We start from the raw sequence: 21,331 nt of genomic DNA on the forward strand, positions 1-21,331 counted from the left end.
GATTACTTTGTTGTACAATAGCTTCGGGAAAAATAAATTTGAAAAAAGTACAGGGTAGAGGAATTCACACCCTAACTTTTTAAATTTCCACATTACGTGGTTCTTTACTCCCACTAACTTCATCATTCTCAATGAACCCAGTATTTCTAGTTTTAACGATTCTCGTACTATGATAAGAAAAGTAAAATCTATACCCCTTTGATTTTTCTGGATAACCAATGAAGAAACCACTGATTGCTCTTGAATCCAGCTTCTTTTCTTGTGGATTGTATGCTCTAACTTCTGCTGGAAAACCCCAAACATGCAAGTTCCTTAAACTAGGTTTCCTACCAGTCCACAATTCAAAAGTCATCTTTGGATCTGTTTTTCTAGGAATCCTATTTAGCAAGTAAATGACAGTCCTTACAGCATACATCCATAATGAAAGAGGTAAATATGAATTACTAAACATACTCCTAACCATATCCATTAATATATGATTACGTCTTTCTTCCACACTATTATATTATGGTGTGCCAGGCATTATGTATTGAGCACATATGCCATATTTTTTGAGGAATTTAGTAAATAGACCTGGGTGTTATCCAGTTTATCATATCTTCCATAATATTCACCCACCTCTATCAGACCTGATTATTTTTACCTTTCTATCTAGTTGTCTTTCAACCTCAGTAATAAATACCTCTAAGACATTAATCGTTTAAGATTTTTTATTCAAAAAATAGATATATCCATAACATGAAAAGTCATCAATAAAAGTGATAAAATATTTTTCCTTATTGAAAGATGTGATATCAAAAGGACCACATATATCAGTGTGTATAATTTCAAGAAGTTGTGTGCTTCTTGTTGCTTCTGTCTTGTCTGTTTTCTTTAATACAATCTACACAAATGTTAAGGTCAGAAATATCTAAATCTAGAAGAATTTCATTCTTAACTAATCTTGCCAGCCTTTCTTTAGATATGTGACCTAAATATTTATGCCACAAGTAAGTAGATTGTTCATTCACCAAACTTAATTTGGTTCCAATATTATGATGTAGATTTAAGAGTGTTTCAGCAAATAAATTATCAAGATTTAGTTTGCATAAGTTATCCCAAAGAATACCAGTACCAATGAGATAATTATGTTTAAATAAAGTAAAACATTCATTATTGAAATTAAATAAATATCCAGTCTATCGAACTTAGACAAAGAAACTAAATTTCTCAAAAGAGAAGGAACATAACAAGTTTCAAATAAAACTAAGTGGCGCCCAGTATCAAGAATCAGACGACAAGTCCCGACAGCTTCAACTGGAGCCTTCACTCAATTCCCTATGTAAACATATCTTTCATTCTTATTTATGGTTTGGATTGTAAGAAATCCCTACATAGTATTAGAAATATAAACAGTATAACCAGAGTCAATCCACCAAGTATTATAAGGAACTTCAGTTAAATTTGATTCGAGACATGTAAAAGCACTAAGCTTGCCTTTCTTCTCAAATCATGCCTTACGTTTCAGGCAATCTTTCTGAAAGTGTCCAGATTTTCCATAGAAATAACACTTACCATTATTGTTTCCTTTATTATGTACTTGAGATGGGGACTCATTAATATTACGTTGCTTCTGGTTTCCCTTTCCATGCTTCTTTCTTTTCTTTTCAGCTCCTTGATGATTTACAAAGTTAATGGAGTGGGTTCCTGAATTCTTTATCCTCGTTTCCTCTTGAACCAGCATACCATGCAATTCTTGCACATTTTATTTTCCTTTAATGGTGTTGTAACTTAATGGAGTTGATGATGAATTACACAAGGAAATTTTGTTCCACCTCCATTCTGAAAGACTTAAGTCTTGCTGCTATGTTTGTCATTTCAATGATATGCTCATGCATAGTACGTGAACCATCAAACTTCATGGTGGTCAAAGTACCCATTAGTGTCCAAGCAAGAGACTTATCAGCAGTTTGGGAAGATTCTTCCACAAGTTTCAGAAGTTTTTTTCCATTTATAGTTTTGAAAAGAGCAATTTTAATGTTTCCTGCAATATTCATTCGCGTGAACGTTAGGCCTAAACTATTAGACCGATCCTAGTTCTTATAATAGGACTTTTCTTCATCACTACTAGCTTCAGTAATCGCAGTTGGCTTCTCAGAGTAAATTGCAACATCAAGATCTAAAACCCCAAGATGGAATCTGATATGTTTGCACCAATTTAAAAAATTAAGTCCGTTAAAAGTTGTAAGGGAGGTAGAGTGTGATGAAGGGCAAGAGTTACAAGTAGAACATGCTCATTTGTTAATACTTTGAGTTATGAGTTTAAACACATTATCAAATTCAGAAATGATTTACTTAAATGTATATTGATGTTCTCCTTTAGGCGAAACATCAAAATACAACTTTAAACATAATGATGCTTAAAAGCATATTTAACACAAATCAATAGTATTTAATACATCAATTAATAATATTTATTATCTTTGGATAAATAAATAAAATTAACTATACATTAAAATTATCTCCTTAATATTTATTGGTCATACAAACATATCATCAACCTTTGGGAGATCCACAAATGTCTTATAACCAAAATTTTAATTTACACATAATTATTAAATCAGTTATAAGTATCAAGATTAATAGGTAATTAATTTAAATTTAATCTTTATTTTGGAATTAATTTCATAAAGATTAGACCACTTTGGTGATTAATGAATCTTACATATATAATTTCAAATCACATTAAAAAAATAGTAAATTTTATTATTGAATACTACAATGTTCTGACAACAAAGAGTTGTTTTCGTGATATTTAGAATATCAAAGAACAAACATAATAAAATAAACTCATATTATTATATTGGTTATATGCATGTGTGTTATGGGACCCAAGGCACCATTCTGGTTGATAATATGATGAGTAGTACTCAAGAAGAATACTTTCTACTTTTCGTTGTTGTACCACCACATATTTATCATCCAAATAATATTGCCCAATTTTTATGATTGAAATTATTCGTATGAAAACAGTTATGCCTTCCAGTGAATGCAAAACTCAATATCCAATTTACATAACATACTACTACAAATAATCAATTATAGTCTATAAAATTGGTAAAGATAAAATAATAATAAACTAACAATTATATATCACAGAAGTTTCAAGTCTCCAAATCAGTCATAAAGATTTGGTTAAAACATACATAATTTAGTTTCTTGATAGACACATAAATCATAATTTATCAAAAAATTTATTATTCTGGTAATTGTGAAATCCCTAACAAACATAATTAGGGTTCACACAATTCGAAGAAACATTAATTTTAATGGACAATCACTAGTTCTTAAACCGTACTCGGATACCACATGTAAGGATTTAACATATTGTATGTCTTAAACAATCTAATATATAATCCTATCAATTATTTAGGAATATGGAATTACATGATTTTCACATAAACCTAATTATAGTAATTCATGGAAGAATACACATCTGAATTCTCCATTGTTTTCCTTGTTGGCAGAGTTTAGCGGAAGCACACTTGATTTTGTTCTTGTTCTTAAACCAAGTATAGAGATATTGTTTCTCTCTCTCTACCTTACTTTTCAGAATAATTTTTGATGGAGCTTATTCTCTTTTTGACAGAGAGAGGACTTCTTTTATAATATAGAGAGCAGTTATATTTTCACGTTCCATAACATGAATTGTGGATATAATAGTTATCCCACTAACAATAGTTTTAATCCTACTAGGTAACTTCCCCATATAGATTTAGGATTTAACTTATTTAATTATTATTAAACCAAAATAAAATAAATTAATTATGTGGATTATAGAAACTTACAATCCAAACTATAGATCATACCCATTGAACACTTGAACTCGAGTCAATGTACTTATTAAATACTTCTCAGACAATTTTCTACAAAAATAAAGTATGCGACTTTTCTACGTAATGACATGGCTGCTGGAAAGAGGTTTTGAGTTAGGCTCACCTATAAGGAAGGTTAATTAGTCTATTAACATATAAACTTGACCTTCTCCTAAAGTCTACTTTATAATGAAAATGGAATAAATATATCCTCGAGCTATGATAAATGATACTATATACTTTCATCATACTTTGGGTATGTATATTCCGCTACTGTTAATGAAATGGTATGTATATGTATATGTCCCTCACACTAATAGTAGGGGCATATGTTTACCCAAAGTATGATTGAGGGTATATACGTACTATTTATCATAGTTCGGGGATATATTTTTCCCTTTTTTGTTTTAATTTTTTTATCCCAAATAATTAACTCAAACCTACTATCCGACCCAATAAACCCATCAAACCCTATTTCAAACCAAATCAATCCAACCTCTATTTTTGTTCCAAACCGTATACTTCCTCTATTTTTTTTTCTCTTAAATGTTAACCCCAATCAAATTGCAGTGATTGATTGTTGCTGTTAGTTGGTGTTTAATAGTTGAAGGGAGTGGACATTTGGCCGAAGCTAGGGGTGCAGGAATCGTTCGTCGATAGAGTGTTTTCGATTCAACCAAGACGACAGCTATATGATGAAATTTTGCTGGAAATTAAAACGTAAGGAGTTCAATTTATTTGTTGTTATTTTTGGGTGTTATGGGTTGATGATTTTTTTTTGAAATATATAGTAATGGGTGTTACTATACTCTTTGTGTAAATAGTTATATGGGTGGGAAAATGCATCTACTAGATAGACGTCTCTTGGATTTTAACTGATATTAGATTGGGTAGTGGGTTTATTGAGTCGAGTAGTGGGTTTGGATTAATTATTTGGGATAAAAAATTACAATAAACAGGACAAATATACCCCCAAACTATGATAAATTGTACGTATATATCCTCTGTTATACTTTGAATATACATATGCCCCTACCATTAGTGTAAGGGGCATATACATTTTATTTTATTAATGGTAAGGGGCATATATGTATCAAAAGTATGATGAAGGATATATACGTACTATTTATCATATTTTTGTCTCTTTTTTGACTTTATAATGTATAAATACACTATAATGGGTGCTGGAAAAAATAGATAATTTTCCATCATAATATAATAGCTACTGCTAGCTATACAAGTGAGAATACATTTATCTGATTCATAAGGATTCTTGGTGATCAATAACACCAGTCATGATTATTGAAAATCCATAAGTTTCCTAATAAATATTTTGGTTAAATACTACAATGGCCAAAAAGATGAATCTAGACATGACACACATGGAAAATTTAAAGGAAAAAAAAAAAAGAAAACATTTCTTTCTCTGTAGCATGAGTCATGCTGAAAGTGAAAGACATTCCTCTAATCTTAGTTGTAGTCATCATCCTTCATCAATTTTCTCTTCTAGAATCAAAGAAATCAAGTGCTCCCTTGTGTTTTATTTAATTAATTAATAGATAAGATATTATTTATAAAAATATTCTGTGATATTGGGGTTGGAGTAATTTAGTGAAAAAAAAATTGAATAAGATCAAAGTTGAGGCCAACAGGAAGTCAACAAACTTGTGGTTTTCTTCTTGGCCAAATCCATCGACAGACCCCTCAACTTGGCACCATCTTTCACTTTGGTACCTCAAGTGGACTATGTTCATTTTAAACATCTTAAGTAGATATAAATTATCTTACTTTGGCACTTTTTGTCCTGATTAAAAATAACTCTAGGTGCGTGTGTTTCAACCCACCCACGTGGATTTTATAATCCAATTAAAATCTACCACGCAGGAAATCGCTTTCCACATCAACCTTAAAAACTTAAGGGGGTAAAATACCCAAAAGCCTAATTTCCAACTTCAGTGAAACTCGATTGAAACCTTCGATTAGTCAATTTTTTTCACTTTTGATTCAATTTTTCGTTGTTTTGTAGTGATTTCTAGCTAATAATAGTGTTTTTTGTAGGTAAAATACATGTAATGAAGTATTGATTAATTTTCATTAACGAAATTGAAGAAATTTTATTTAAAATTGACAAAATTGAAGAAATTTGAGGTACTAAACTTCTTTAAGTTTTTCTCTTTTCCTTACTACTTGAACCTTTTACCCCAACAAATTGTAGTGTTGTATTAAATTTTTAGTTTTAGTTTTTTTTTAGGGATTTTAGTGATAAAGTTTGGATTTTGTGTCCGTTTTTTGGGGATTCCACTAATTTAGGTGTTATTTTACAGATATCACTGATAAAGATAGGGTTATTTTGGTAATTTTCTATTCAAGGGAAATTTGGGTATTTTTTTATTAAGAATATTCTGCGGGTTAAGAAAACATACTACACAACTATATTTTGACTTGTTTTCAGCATGGAGGGACTGTTGTAGCCGGCCTTAAGCTTAGTTATAAAGGTGGGGTAGATGTCTTTGTTGTTGCTATTGATAAAGACCACTATAGTTTTGTTGAGTTTCTTTCCTACACCAAAATTCATAGGTATTCAAATATTAAGGGGTACTACTATCAGCATATAGATGGTGAAGAGTCAGTTCCAATTAGTTCTGATAGTGAGTTATTAGACTTTTTAAAGAACTTAAAAAATGGTAATAAGCTTGATGTGTTTGTTCTTCATGTAATTGATAAAGATCTTGAGGTTGTATCTCAGCCTTCTCTTCTTTTAGAAGGGCCAACCAAGTGTAATAATGAAGATGATATAGGCAGTAATGTAATGAGGATAGGGGTCTTGATGAAGATCTGAATGGTAATGAATCAGATGTGCCTAGTATTAATTTAGATGTTGAAATTCCTGATGAGAATGGTTTAGACATTGATAAAGAGTTGAGAGCCTTTGGGGCTGAAAGTGGAAGAAAAAAGAATCCAAAAAGAAAAGCAAAAGCAAGAGAAGAAATACCTGTAGGTGAAGCTGGTATTGACAAAGGTTTTCAGGACATTTTCAAAAATAAGAAAGACAAATATATGGGTATATTAGGAGTTGATGAATAGTTTATTGATAGTTCAGACTGCGATAATATTGATAGCACTGATTTTTTAGATAAGGATGTTGTTGTGGGTGTTGACTTACCAAGGAGAATAGGAAGTAGTAAAATTAAATTTGATAATGATTGTGTTGTTGTTTATGAACTTGGGATAATTTTTAATGGTCCTAAGGAATTTAGAAAAGCATTGGGAAGGTATGCAGTAGAAAACAGAGTTCAGATTGTTTTAAAACCTAATGAGGCTCATAGAGTGAGGGCTAAATGCAAAATTTAAGCCAAAATGCAGTTGGTTGTGTTATAGTGTAATTGATAGATATTTTGGTGATTTCTTGATTAAAAACTATAATATAGTGCATAAGTACACAACATCAAACAAGAATAAGATGTGTACAACCAAATTTATTGCTAAAAGATTTAGAGATAAAATAATTAAACAATCATCTTTGAGGATTTAGGAAATACAAGAACTGTGCAGAGATAACTTGGGATTATATGTGGGTAGAACAATCTGTTATAAGGCTAGATTACAGGTTTTAAGAGAGTCCATGGGGAACTGGAACTTGGAGTTTGAAAGATTATGTGATTATGTTGAGATGATAAAACAAACCAATCCTGGCAGTTCTATTTGGCTGAGAATGGATACAGAAATTATTCCTGGTAAAAATTTATTTATGTATTTATATGTGTGTCTTGATGCATTTAAGAGAGGGTGGATAGAAGGATGTAGAAGAATTATAAGGTTTGATGGATGTTTCTTAAAAGGTGTTTGTAAAGGTGAACTTCTAGTAGTAGTTGGGAAGAATGGAAACAATCAGATGTTTCATATAGCTTGGACTGTTGTGGACAAGCAAACCAAGCATAGTTGTCTGGGATATTGGGTACAAGGAAACCAAGCATAGTTGGAGTTTTGTTTATCAAGTATTTGAAAGAGGATCTGCATCTGGATATTGGAGCAGGTCTTACTATGATTTCTGATATGCAAAAGGTAATATTTAAGTTTTTTTAACTATCAATAATCAAAATACTTAATTTCTTTATCTATTACTCTAACTATTTTCTGTATGTAGGGTTTTCTTATTGCTATTTTTGACTTGCTACCAAATGCTAAAGTTAGAAGTTGTGCCAGACACATCTGGTCCAATTGGAGTCAATAGTAGAAGGGAGAAGAGATAAGAAAATAGTTCTGGAAATGCTCAAAGGTAAGCTTTGAAGTGAATTTCAAAGAGTAACTTAATTACATGATCAACTTGGTATGCAAGGTAAGGATATTGTTGGTGATTTATTGTGTTATCCTAGGCAATCATGGGTTAGGGCATTCTTTAAAGAATATTGTAAGTGTGATGCTGCTGAAAATAACATGTGTGAGACCTTTAACTCATGGATCTTATTTCCTAGACACAAATCTATCATTAGAATATTGGAAGATATTAGGAGAAAAATCATGAGTAGAACAGTAGATATGATTAGGTTTGCCAATACTTGGATATGTGATATTTCACCTATGGTTAGACTTATGTTGGAAGAGAATGAGGATAGGGCTAGGGTTTCCAAGGTTCTTTGGAATGCTGATGTTGGATTTGAGATTGGAGAATGGGAGTATAGACATACAGTGGACTTGAGTAGTAGGATTTGTAGTTGTAGAACTTGGCAGTTGAGAGGTATTCCCTACCAACATGTTATTTGTGCTTTGTATCATGTTGAATAAGAGCCTGAATCTTATGTGGAGCATTGGTATAAAAAGAAAACCTTCATGAAGTCTTATATTCACTTTCTACAACCAATCTCCAATATGAAAATTTGTCCTGAGACAAACAATCCAAAGATTGAGCCTTCTGAACCTAAGAAAATGCCTGGCAGACCTGCAAGAAATAGAAGAAGAGGCAAATATGAACCAAGAAAGAAATATAAAAATTCATCCAAACAAGGGGTGAAAATAACATGTTTTATGTGTCATCAACAAGGCCATAACAAAAGATATTGTAAGGTAAAACAGTGATTTTTAGTTTAATTTTAGAAGTTGATTTCATTTTCATTTAAATGTTGTCTATGTGTTTATAGATTCCTAGTCCAAATGAACAAGGACATAGCCAAGGGTTCCAACCTAGTGGTCAGAGTTCAAAAGCAAGTTGCCAGCCTAAAAAATCAAGCCAACCTGCACCTTCAACCTCAAAAAAATCAGCAAAATATAGTTTTAGTCAGCCTGCACTAACAAGCTCAAGTCAATCTACATCTTCAACAACAGTTTGTAGTAATACAGGCACGTTAGGAGCTTGAAGGCAGCTACAACATCTACCTTTTGTGGTGATACAAAGATCCCTTTTACAAAAGAAATCAACAGCCAATTACCTCCTAGAAATAGAGAAACTATAGGGCACAAGAGAGGTAGTTTTGAAACAACAATAGATGTTGATTATAGTGGATCTAAAAGGTCAAAGAATGCTGGATATAAAATCTATACAAGTCCTAGGGGAACCCAAATACTGAATGTAAGTTAACTCAAACATTATTTCTCTAACAAGAAAGTATAGATATTAATTATTGTTCCATCTTTTTTTTAAAAAAAAAAAACAGCCTAGGACATCAAGCCAAAGTCCTAAAAGTGGTACAACTTACAAGGATGCAAGTTCTATAGGTGTTGATATTAGTTATAAGTCAAGAGGCTTGAAATAGAAAAATAAAGATGTTGTCACCCCCAATCAATTGCAGCAAATGGCAAACAAAAAGAAGTAGAAGTAGTCAAGAAGAAGTAGTATATTCTGATGGTGTAGTGTGATTTTTTTATGTAACATATGGTACCAAACAATCAATTTATGATGTACTTTAAATTTGCTACTAATGCATAGAAGTAAATAATTTTGTTCTTTAGTTTAAATCTGCTAGTGTGTAATAGTAAATAATTTAGTTCTTTTGTTTAAATATGTTAGTGCATAGCAGTAAACAATTTAGTTGTTTGAAGCATGTTTTGTATATACATTACTGTGACTTTGAACTCAAAATGGAGCATACTTATGAAGTTATTATTGGTGTTGCTTTGTAAAGTTGTTGTTGGTGTTGCTTTGAGCTCAATATAGAGCATATTTATGAAGTGGTTGTTGGTTTTGCTGTGAGCTCAATATAGAGCATATTTTTGAAGTTGTTGGTGTTAGTTTGAGATCAATATAGAGAATGTAAGAAGCTGTTGTTGCTTCTCTACTTTGACACCTTGTTATATTATAAATTATGTGATCAAAAGTTGATGATAAATAAACATTTTATTTCATCAAATGTAAATTACATCAACAAACTACACCTTACAAGGACAAGATTACATCAACAACCTACACCTTACAAGGCCTAATGCACATCAGAGCTATACAAACTGTCAGGAAAAAAACAAGGGATTTAGGCCATTTTGCAACATCAAAATCAGTAGAATGACTTCAACTCCAAACTTCAGCAATTAGGTTTGAATGTCCATATTCCCGATAACACCAAACCAATAGCAATAACACTAATAATATATAATCTTCTTGCTCGATTTTGTTTCTCTTCAAACGCCTTGATTTTTTTCAATAAATCCTAAATCACCCTATTTGTTTGTGAAGGATGTCGTTCTTCATACCAATCAAAGTAATCACAGCCGCCCAATTTCAATAAAATAAATTACAAAATCAATTATGAAATCATAATTAATCAACTAATTTAATTAAGATGTCAAAAACATTACCTTTGAACTTCTACAAGTAAAAAATCTACGACCTGAATTTTGTTGAGTCCAAGAAGTCTTTAGTAATGCTTCATGACCATATTTACAATAGCGATAATCTTTTTCAGAAAAGGCTATGAACGACGAGCTTGACATTGTGAGAAAATTTAGAAAAAGATTAAACTTTTGAGAAATTAAAGAATAAATTTTCCCTTCAAAATGAAATATGAAATTAATTTAAATAAGAAAGTTGAAGAAGAGAGAAGAAATTTAAGAAATTAGGGTTATTTTATGATGGTGTAATGAAGAAAAAGATAATATAAATAGAGGAAAGAGATAAATTACCATTTTGGGGGGAATTTTTATGCCAAATCAGCAAAAATGAAGCTGGGATGCCCTTTTGCGGCGTGTTCCACATGAATTTTGCCAACAGGGCAAAAAATTCCAAAGTAAGAAAGTTTATATCTACTTAAGGTGTTTAAAATGAACATGGTCCACTTGAGGTGCCAAAGTGAAAGATGGTGCCAAGTTGATCGGTCTATCGATAGGTTTGACCTTTCTTCTTTTAAATTTATGTCGCTTTCAGGAGTACGTCTTATTTTTTTGGTTTCGTATTTTTCTATAACTTATATTGATATTTGTTTAAATTTGAATTAATCTCATATTTAAAATGTTTCCTTACTAAAAAAATATAATAAGCTGATACTTATGTCGTAAATAAATAGATACAGTTGTTCATTGGTCTATGATTCGCTGCAACTTATCTTTCTTGTGTGCCCTATAACATTCAAGTATTCGATTCAGAGTCAAGACATCTTTGGCATATCCACTAGCAGCGCCTTTGACATGATAGTCAGACAGTATATGTTGATCCATCGGTTCGCTCGACTAACAAGAAGATGTCGTGCTTATCTTGTGTGACAATTCTATAGAACGAATAGTACCAGACTATAATTTTCATCAGACATAAAACTCGAATTTAAAATTTTTAATTAAATAAAAAGAAATATTGTCACTCCATCACAACTTTACAGCCATACTTCTTGACTTTGTGTCTTTGAAATGTAATATCAAATCACAGTGATAATACTATATCTTTTCCATGGGACGTATGAAATGTTTTACTTTTATCTGCAAATTAATTGTATAATAATATAAAAATATCTATTATTTTAATTGGTTTGTATGTTGAATAGGGTCACTAAAATAATACTCCCTCCGTCCCATTTTACTTGTCCCAAATTTTCTAATTTGATTTCTCATTTGACTTGTCATTTTTTACAAATCAAGAAGAGACAAATTTTTTTCATGTTTTACCCTTTGCATTAATTACTTTTTCTTCAAATTAAAATGTAAACATAATTTAATAGGGGTACTATGGTAAACTGATCATGTTATTAATTATTTTTCTTAATTAATGTGTCAAGTTAAATTGGGTCAATTAAAATGGGGTGGAGGGAGTATACTCCCTTAAATCCATATTAGCTAATATGGTTACTTTTTTTTATAATTAAGAAGGTGTTAATTGTTTTTTAATAATATTTACTCTTATTTGGAAAAGTATTTTTATGTAATCAAAAAACTTTATTAAAGAACATTTACTCAATTAAGAGTAAGTACTCCCTCCAATTAATTAGAGTTGGGCATTCGGTTTGTTTGATTTGATAGTTTGATATCGGTTCGGTTTTTTAATTTTCGGATTGACAAAAATGACAACCGTAACCAAATCGAAATAAATTCGGTTCAATTCAGTTTCTACAAATTCTGTTCGATTATTCGGATTTTTATTTCCGTTTTGAAGATTAAAGTAGTGAACCACTCTTTGTTATGACCGGATATTTAAAATTAATGATCTTTTTTTAAAAAAAAATAATTCAAGCCTATTTTTCATTCCTAGATATAAATAACTCAACATGGATGAAACTAAATGATATAATCATAAGTTTAACATAATATATAATTTCATTATGCATAAGTTTGCATAAATAGTCGAAACTCGAAAGAGTGGTCACTGCCGGAAAGACCACAGTCGGCACTGCGGGCTGCATCCCACAATGGTCGTCTGATCGCCGTCTCTGGTGTTGTTGTACAGACGACGATCTCGACGGCATTCTATGGTTCGATCGATTGTTTGACTATTGGACTGATGTATGTTGTTAGGTGTATGTGGTATGCTATTACTTATTAGTTATTAGGGTTGCTATTATATATTTATATTATATTATTATATATTAAATATTATATATATATATAATAAAATATATATATTAATAATTATTTATAAAATTTTGGTTAATCGGTTTATTCTTTTTTGAAAAACCAAAAACCAAATCATTTAACCGAATTTCAAAAATTAAAAATCGAAATCGATCCGAAAACTAAATCAAAATTAAAATTTCCATTTGGTTTTTTAGTTTTTTCGGTTTAAACCAAAATATGTCCAACCCTACAATTAATTGTTACTTGTCTGATATACTAAAAAACAAAAATAGTTTGTCCAACTTTACTTGTCAATTTGAAAAACAAATAGATAATTTATCATTTTGTGTTTGTTTTTACTCTTATTATTAAATACTATTCATTTTTTAATATTTATATAGCTTATAATAAATAGGGTGATATGGAAAAATTATTCTCTTATTTATTACTCCCTTCGTTTCATTTTTCTTGAGCCTTTTACTATAAAAATTATTTTAATTTATTTGTCCAATATATGAAATCAAGAAAAGTTTATCCTCTTCTTGCAATACTACTCATATCATTAAATGATTATATAAAGTGTATAACACTTAAATTTCTATTTTTAACATAATTAATAAGACAAGTTCAGTAAAATAAGCCCCTAATAAGTATTTTTTTTTTAAAGAAAGTTTTAAGTCAATAAGGGAGAAGTAAAACGAAAAGAAAAGAGTACTTCCTTTGTTTAAAATAGTTGATTTTTATTGACTTTTCACTTACTTTATGAAAATATTTATTAGGAGTTTATTTTACTAAATTAGTCTTATTAATTATATTTTGAAAATATAAATTTGATTTCATACAACTGTATAGAGTCATTTAATGATAAAAATAGTATTGAAAGAACATAATAAACTTCTCTTGATTTCATAACTTAGACAACTAAATTTGAAACAGATATTCTTAGCAAGATGATCAACAAAAAACAAATAGAAAAATATTTCTTTAAGGTATACATATTACGGAATAAATCCTTTTGGCTACAATTCTGTCACACTATAAACTAGTTTCTTTTTATATTTTTGACCCTCTTCTTAAAAAATTTAAATTACTCCCCCTGTTCGGCTTTGCTCGTCATAAATTAAGATAAAATACCTATTAAGAAAACAATGATTGGTAGAATAACTTTATAATTTGCCCCTATTAATAATTATGACATGTTGTTTAATTAAAGTCAAATTCCAACATTGATGGAGTAATTATTTGAATGATACCAAAACATTTTTGGGTAAAGAGTATTAGCCTTTTATACTCTTAATGGCAGCCTTTTATGCTCTTAATGGTAGTTCATCCGTTTTTGTTAATTGTATTCCAACAAAAATTAATTTTTTTAGTTGAATTGTAGTAAAAAAATTGGAGTCTACGTTGATATTTGTTGAAACTTCAAATGCTTCCATCAATATATTTTTTTTTTATCTTTATTCATTTCTTATTTCTTAGAGTATAAAAAATGTTCATAAACTTTGGATCTTGTTATTTCCCTCCAAATTATAGATAAAATTGAATGTGAAATTCTATTGTTTTGTGCAAAAGGGCTTGGTGTCTAAAATGGGTAAGAAGATATAGGGTAGGGGCTATATCTCCTTTGTTACTTTGTAGGGAAACAAATATGAGAGTTGTTGAGGAGATAGAAAACAAATACTTTTATTGTGTTGCAGCCTATCAACTTTTTTTATACCTTCTAATATTCCTCATGTAGAGAGAGAAACTCCCGCCCCTCTCTACCTTCTTCCCCAATTTCTTAACTGTGCTTCCTCTATCAAATTACTCATTATCTAACCCTCCATGGAAATTAAACCCTTCTACAAAGATGTTACTACTAATTTACTACCTTTCCCAGACCATCCTATGGAATCTTTCAAACCAGAAATAGACATTGATTCCACATCAACTAATATTATCAATCTTTCACTCGAAGATCAACACTGTATTTATGCTCCCTGTCCTAAATCTATTCTCAAGGTGTTTGGTGAGAACCTTGCCCATCATTATCTCAAGAGCAAGCTGGAATCTACCTGGCAGTTACCAGAACCCCTCTATTTGATAGATTTAGGACAGGGGTTCTTTACCGCAAAATTTCAATCATAAATTAGCCAGGACATTGCACTCCAAGGTGGACCTTGGTTTGTGGAAGGAAAATTCATATATGTCCAAAAATAGAAACCTAATTTTATCCTAAGCTCCACAGACTGGACTCTACGGCTATATGGGTTCACCTCCCCCAATTACCTACAGAATTTTATGATCTTAGCATCTTGGAACGAATTCGAAAACAAATCGGCAAATTACTCAAAGTAGATGCCTGTACATCTTCCACGATTCAAGGTTGTTATGGAAGGATCTGTGTCCAGGTTAAATTAGGATCACCAGTAAAAACTTCAATCACTATAGGTTCTCATAAGTAAGGCCTAGTTTATGAGGTGGAGAAAATTCTTTATAAGTCCTACGGTTGTTTGGGGCACTCCTCGACATCATGCTCGGAGAGTATCGTCGCTCCTCCACCAAAGGCGTCATCATCCCCACTAACCCAGCTTTCTAAGTTTGCAGCAATTGAAGAACGGCAGACTGTTATCTTCCCAAGAAAGAGGTCCGGTAAGCAGACCACCACGCCAAACTCTCCACTGGTAAGGCGTAACCAAGGTAAAAGGACGGCCGAAGCCACTCCAGGTAAGTTTCCTAATTATTATCCTTCACAAGGAGTGACTCCCTCTGTTGGCGGCGCTTTAGCTAAGTCAGGGAAACCCTCTTCCGCTGGACTAAATCAGGTTAACACGACCCCTATTGAAATTCAGGCCCAACCTTGACAGCCCAACTCAGTTGCTAGTCCGTCTACTGTTCAAGGTATTACCTTAAAGGAGGGCCACAAGCTTCCCAAGCCCATCAAATTGTCAACCCCTATAGGCATCCCCCCTTCTTGGGCTCAATCTGAGGCCCAGTCTTATGCTTACACCCGCTCCCTTATCCAGCCCACTCTTCGAGTCCCAATCTCGTCAATCTACTCTTCTCTCTCTATAAATCAAAATAAAAAAGAGACGCAAGTCCCTACTAGTGGGACCCATCCTAATGACTTAATCATTACCTAATTAGAGCCTCGTACTTTCCCCCCTCACCTTCATCAGGCATTTCCACTTCTCAGGGGAAATTATACACTCTTACAATCACTCAAGTCATAGAATTAAATGCCACTGAGTTTTCAAGAAGTGAACCTTTTCACATTCCTACTCCTTATTTTCATACTCTTCATTCTCTAGAAGATATGAAATGTACCTTTGCTGAGCAAATAACTCCCTCCATCCCTCCACCTGTGACCACTCTCACGACAGCTCCTCTTCTACTCTCCTACTTTTTGACATCCTGGTTAGAAATATGATTGACAGGCCTATCTATACCATTTTACCTTCATTGGAGGGGAATAAAATAATCTTCCACAACCAGAACCCAAGCTACCTTGCTCAGCTGGTCATGGAGGGACCCAACAGGGGGCTACAGAACTTCGGCCCCATAGTATGGATGACCACACTCATGTAGATATTCATTCCAACGTTCCAAGGGGACCTAATGTCAATAATATCTCAGACATGATGAGTCTCAACAGCTCCAGTCTACCATTCTTCCCTCTCCCAAATCCACTTCTACTGGAACTGGGGCCTCTTTTTGTCAATCCCACAGGGGATAACCCTCTACGTGTGAATCCCATGTCTCTTTTAACTCAACCCTCAATCCTGACCTTGGAAGCCCTGGAGAGGGAAAAACTCTAGAAGCTCTGAGGGAGAGCAACAGGGAAATGGAGGCCCTGCTAACTCAAATGAAAATCCCGAGAACTAATGTTCTTACCTTGGAAAGAACTGTAAACCTACTCTTCGAAAGTCCAGCTCAAGATATGGTTATTGTACTCCTACCTTAAGATATCTCAAGGGTAGAAGTAGAAATAGGGCATCCAAACCTTATAATAAGAGGATCCTACAAAGCAAGAGTCTCCCCCTTATCAAGGAAAAGGAAGACCATGGAACAAGCTAGCCCATCCATGTCACTAGGTAAAGGGAAGGCTATCCAAGCAGAATCCAATCAAGCCCCCAAATCAATGATGAAGAACTATCTGTTATGGAATGCTAGAGGTGCTAATAATGCAGAGTTTAGGCACCATTGCAAATCCTTAGTTAGTATCCATCAACCTTCTCTTCTAGCTCTCATGGAGACTAGGATGTCTGACCATCTGGGACTAGCAGATGAGCTGGCTTTCAACTAGCTCTTCGGGTGGGATTGTTCTCTTCTGGAAGGATGACTCTATAACCATCAAGGACATCTCTATCTCTTCCCAAGCCATTCATGCCACTGTTAAGGTTAGTTCCCCCTTCATGTTGGATTCTTAGCCTTATTTATGCTAGTCCTTTATACCCTACTAGGAGTATGCTCTGGGACCAGCTGAGACTTTTTGCTGATTCCATCCCTTCCTTTGAAAGCACTAGCTGGCTTGTAGGGGTGATTTTAATGAAATGCTAAGAGCTATTGAAAAATTTAGGGGCCAGAGTATTAATAATGCTAGAGCTTCTAGGTTTAGAAACTATCTGAATCACTGTAAGCTAATTGACCTAGGCTTTAGAGGTAGCAAGTTTACCTGGTCTAACATAAGGTATAGACATTGGCAAAACCTTATCCTTAAAAGTCTTAAAAGATATTTTACTAATGATCAATGGATTCATCAATACCCTACAGCTTTTGTGCTTCACCTCCCCGGAACTCATTTTGACGATTGTCCTCTTCTTCTCACCTTCCACAGACCCCCTCCTGCAACTCCTAAGACTTTTTGAGTAGAGTCTATATGGTGTAATCATATAGACTTTCCTGCTCTAGTCTCTCAATCTTTTCCTTCTGATACTAATCTTTCCACTGCCTCTCAAGACTTTATTGATACTGCCAAGTCCTGGAACCATACCACCTTTGGGAACATCTTTATCTAGAAGAAGATTCTTCTAGCTAGACTGGATGGGATTTAGAAATCCCCAAACTACCCCACTAGCTCCTTTCTTTACAATCTAGAGGAACAACTTACCTAGGATTATAGATCCATCTTATGAAATGAGCAAGATTTCTAGATGCTTAAATCAAGGATTAACTGGATCATGGAGGCTGATTGAAACACTAGATTCTTTCACTCCTCTAGCTTTATCAGGAGGAGAAAAAATATAATCACATCACTCCATGAGCAGGGTTCTTGGTTTCATAACCAATTAAGTATTATGGAATCTATCACCTCTTTCTATACCTCTCTCTTCTCCACTGATCATGTGTCCGGTCTCTTTTCTTGCCAAGTAAACCCTTTCCTAAATGGCTTTATTCCCTCTTCATCCCACTCTCTTCTGGATTCTACTCCCTCTATGGTGGAAATTCATAAGGCTATCTTCTCCTTCCATTCTTACAAAACCCCAGGTCCAGATAGTATGCATCCTTTTATGTACCAAAAGTATTAGACCACCTTTGCTCCTCTTTTGTTAGACTTCTGTACCACTACCTTCATATAAAGGGTAATGGATACTAAAGCTAATTCCACCTACCTCTGTCTTATTCCTAAATGTAGAAATGCTACCACCTTAAGAAATTTTAGGCCCATAGGCCTTTGTAATACCCAGTATAAGATTATTACTAAAATTATTGTCAACAGGATCAGGCCCTTCTTTTTATCCCTTATAGGGGATACCCAAGTCAGCTTCTTATCCAACAGAAGAGCTTGTGACAATGTCATCATAGACCAAGAGTACTTAGACCGCTTCAGGAGAATGAAAGGGAGAAACCCTTAAATGATTCTAAAAATTGATCTTGTAAAGGCCTTTGATAGGCTTGAATGGTGTTTTATTAGGAAATACCTTCACTTCTTCAATTTCTCCCATGGATTGTCTAAGCTCATCATGTCCTATGTATTTTCTTCCATTATATCTATTCTGTTTAATAGAGGCTATACTCCTAGCTTCCAACCCTTTAAAAGAATCAGACAAGGGGACCCCCTCTCCCCCTACCTCTTTATCCTCTGTATGGAGCTCCTCTCAAGGATAATCCACCATGAGGTGGACATCCTTCAGTGGAACCCCATCCAAATCAACCATAGGGGGCCCAAAAATCTCTCATCTATTTTTTGTTAATGATTTGATCCTTTTTGACAAAGTTGATCAACTCAACTTGATCCATCTCCAGGACTCTCCACTCCTTCAGTACTCACTCAGGCCAAAGGTCAATTTGGTCAAATCCAAGGTTCTCTTCTTTTCCAATTGCCATAGCTCTACTAGGGACCTCCTTACTGCTTCTCTTGGCATTCAAGCTAACAATTCTTTTGGGAAATACTTGGGTTTTCCAATTTTTCAAAACAAGCCTAAAAACTCTAATTTCCAATTCCTTTTGGACAATATCAATTCCAAACTTGTCGGTTGGAAGGTTAACTACCTCAATATTTCTAGTAGAAACCCTAGCCAAAGCATGTTTGGGAAGCATTCCTAACCACATCATGCAGTATATTCTCCTCCCTAGGAAAATTCATAACTCCATTGATAGGGTCCAGAGAAACTTTATCTGGGGCACTACTGCTGAGAGAAAAAGAATGCACTTAGTTAACTAGACTACCCTCTCTTAGCCTAAGAATTTAGGAGGGATAGGCATGCAACAAGATAGGGTAAAAAATGATACCATACTCTGCAGCCTTGCATGGAATCTTCTCTCAAATCCCACTACTCTCTGGGCTAAGGTCCTCCTAAAAAAGAAGAACTCCAACACTAAGAGACCTTTCAATTCCCACTCTAAAACATGGATAAACATTCTTAGAGCTTGGAACCTCTGCAATGACCTTGTTCAGTGGTCTATCCACAATGGGCACAATGTTAACATCTGGTCTGATAGATGGGCACCTAGCTACCTCACTCTGGGCTCCTTCATTTTTTGCCCTCTTTCTAAATTTTATCCTTCCCTTCAGCTCTCTTCTTACTGAAAGAATGGATCTTGGAATTTTGAGGCCATCCCCTTTGTCATTCCTAATCCCCTGCAATGCAACCTTCAGCACTCCTTTAAACCTAACATCAATATAAAGGCTGACACCCCCCCTCTGGCTACCTACTGGCAATGGTACCTTCTCTACCAAATATGCTTATAAATACCTTCCTGTAAAAAATTCTGACCCCCTCACAACTATATTCCCTTGGGATGGATTTGGAAATTCAACCTTCACAACAAAATCAAATTCTTCCTCTGGCTCCTTCACCACAACAATCTGCCTACTAATGCCACCTTTTCTTATAGGGGTCTTCCCATCCAACCCAACTGTCATTGTTGCACTCCTCATCTTGAAGATATCCCTTACCTCTTCTTCAACTACCCTAAATCCAAACACCTTTAGCATGAGCTTACCTATCACTACAAAGGTGACCTCACCATAACTACTAGCATGTTCCATCCTTCCAACTGGAGTACAACCTGGGACCATGTGAAGCATTCCAGTTATGATCATCTCCTTACTAGGGATACTCTACTCCCCTTCTATCTTTGGAATATATGGAAGACCAGGAACTCTAGAACCTTTAATGACAACTCCGTTATACCCTCCTTCAAAGCCTACTATTCTAAGGTTGTGGAATTCTTCCAGCTAAGTCCCAATCATACTCCCTACCTTCTCACTCCCATCTCCATTAATTGGTCCCCTATCTTAGGCACCACTACAAGCTGAACATCGATGGCTCCTGTTTACCTCCTCATGGCAGGGGTGGCATAGGTGGTGTCTTCCAAAATGCTTGTGGTAACTGGGTAATTGGGTACTCTCAAAGCTACCTTCACTTTATAAACAATCTTATGGAAGTCTTAGCCCTTCATATAGGCCTCCAACTTGCTATTGATCACAACTTTATGCCCCTCATCATCAACACTGATTCAGAGGATATTTTAAAAATACTGAAGGATGGTAATGCTTTGTATAACCCTTTTCTTTGTGATTGCAGGTTGACGCTCATAAGACTAGAAAATCTACCAGTCCAACATAGTTATCGGGAGAAAAACAAAGTTGCAGATGCACTAGCGACGGAAGGCTCTAAACGTGATTGTTGGTCCACTTGTAAAATCTATACCACCCCGTCCCTTTTTTTAGCCCACACAGTTTGGGACGATATGGAAGACAAGTCCTTCTCTAGGTTAGTTTCAAATTCTAAAGCAACGTCATCTTTGCGACCGCTATCTTTTGTTCTTAAGCCAAACTGAGCTACAAAACAGTGTTTCTAGCCTTACTTTATTAATGCATCTCTACTTACCAAAAAAAACTTTCTTTATACCATAATTTAAAAAGCTAGTGGCTTGTGCATACGATGTTAAAAATGTTCCACATTATAGGAGTATGTTTATGCATTAATGAATGGTTTAAACACTTTGTAAATTTCTGCATCAATAATTTGATTTTTGGAGACTTCAAAAAGTCTTAAAACATTTACAAGGTTGGTTAATTAAATGCTACT

Source organism: Capsicum annuum, chromosome 11 (genome assembly GCF_002878395.1).
Source record: "Capsicum annuum cultivar UCD-10X-F1 chromosome 11, UCD10Xv1.1, whole genome shotgun sequence".
Taxonomy (NCBI): Eukaryota; Viridiplantae; Streptophyta; class Magnoliopsida; order Solanales; family Solanaceae; genus Capsicum; species Capsicum annuum.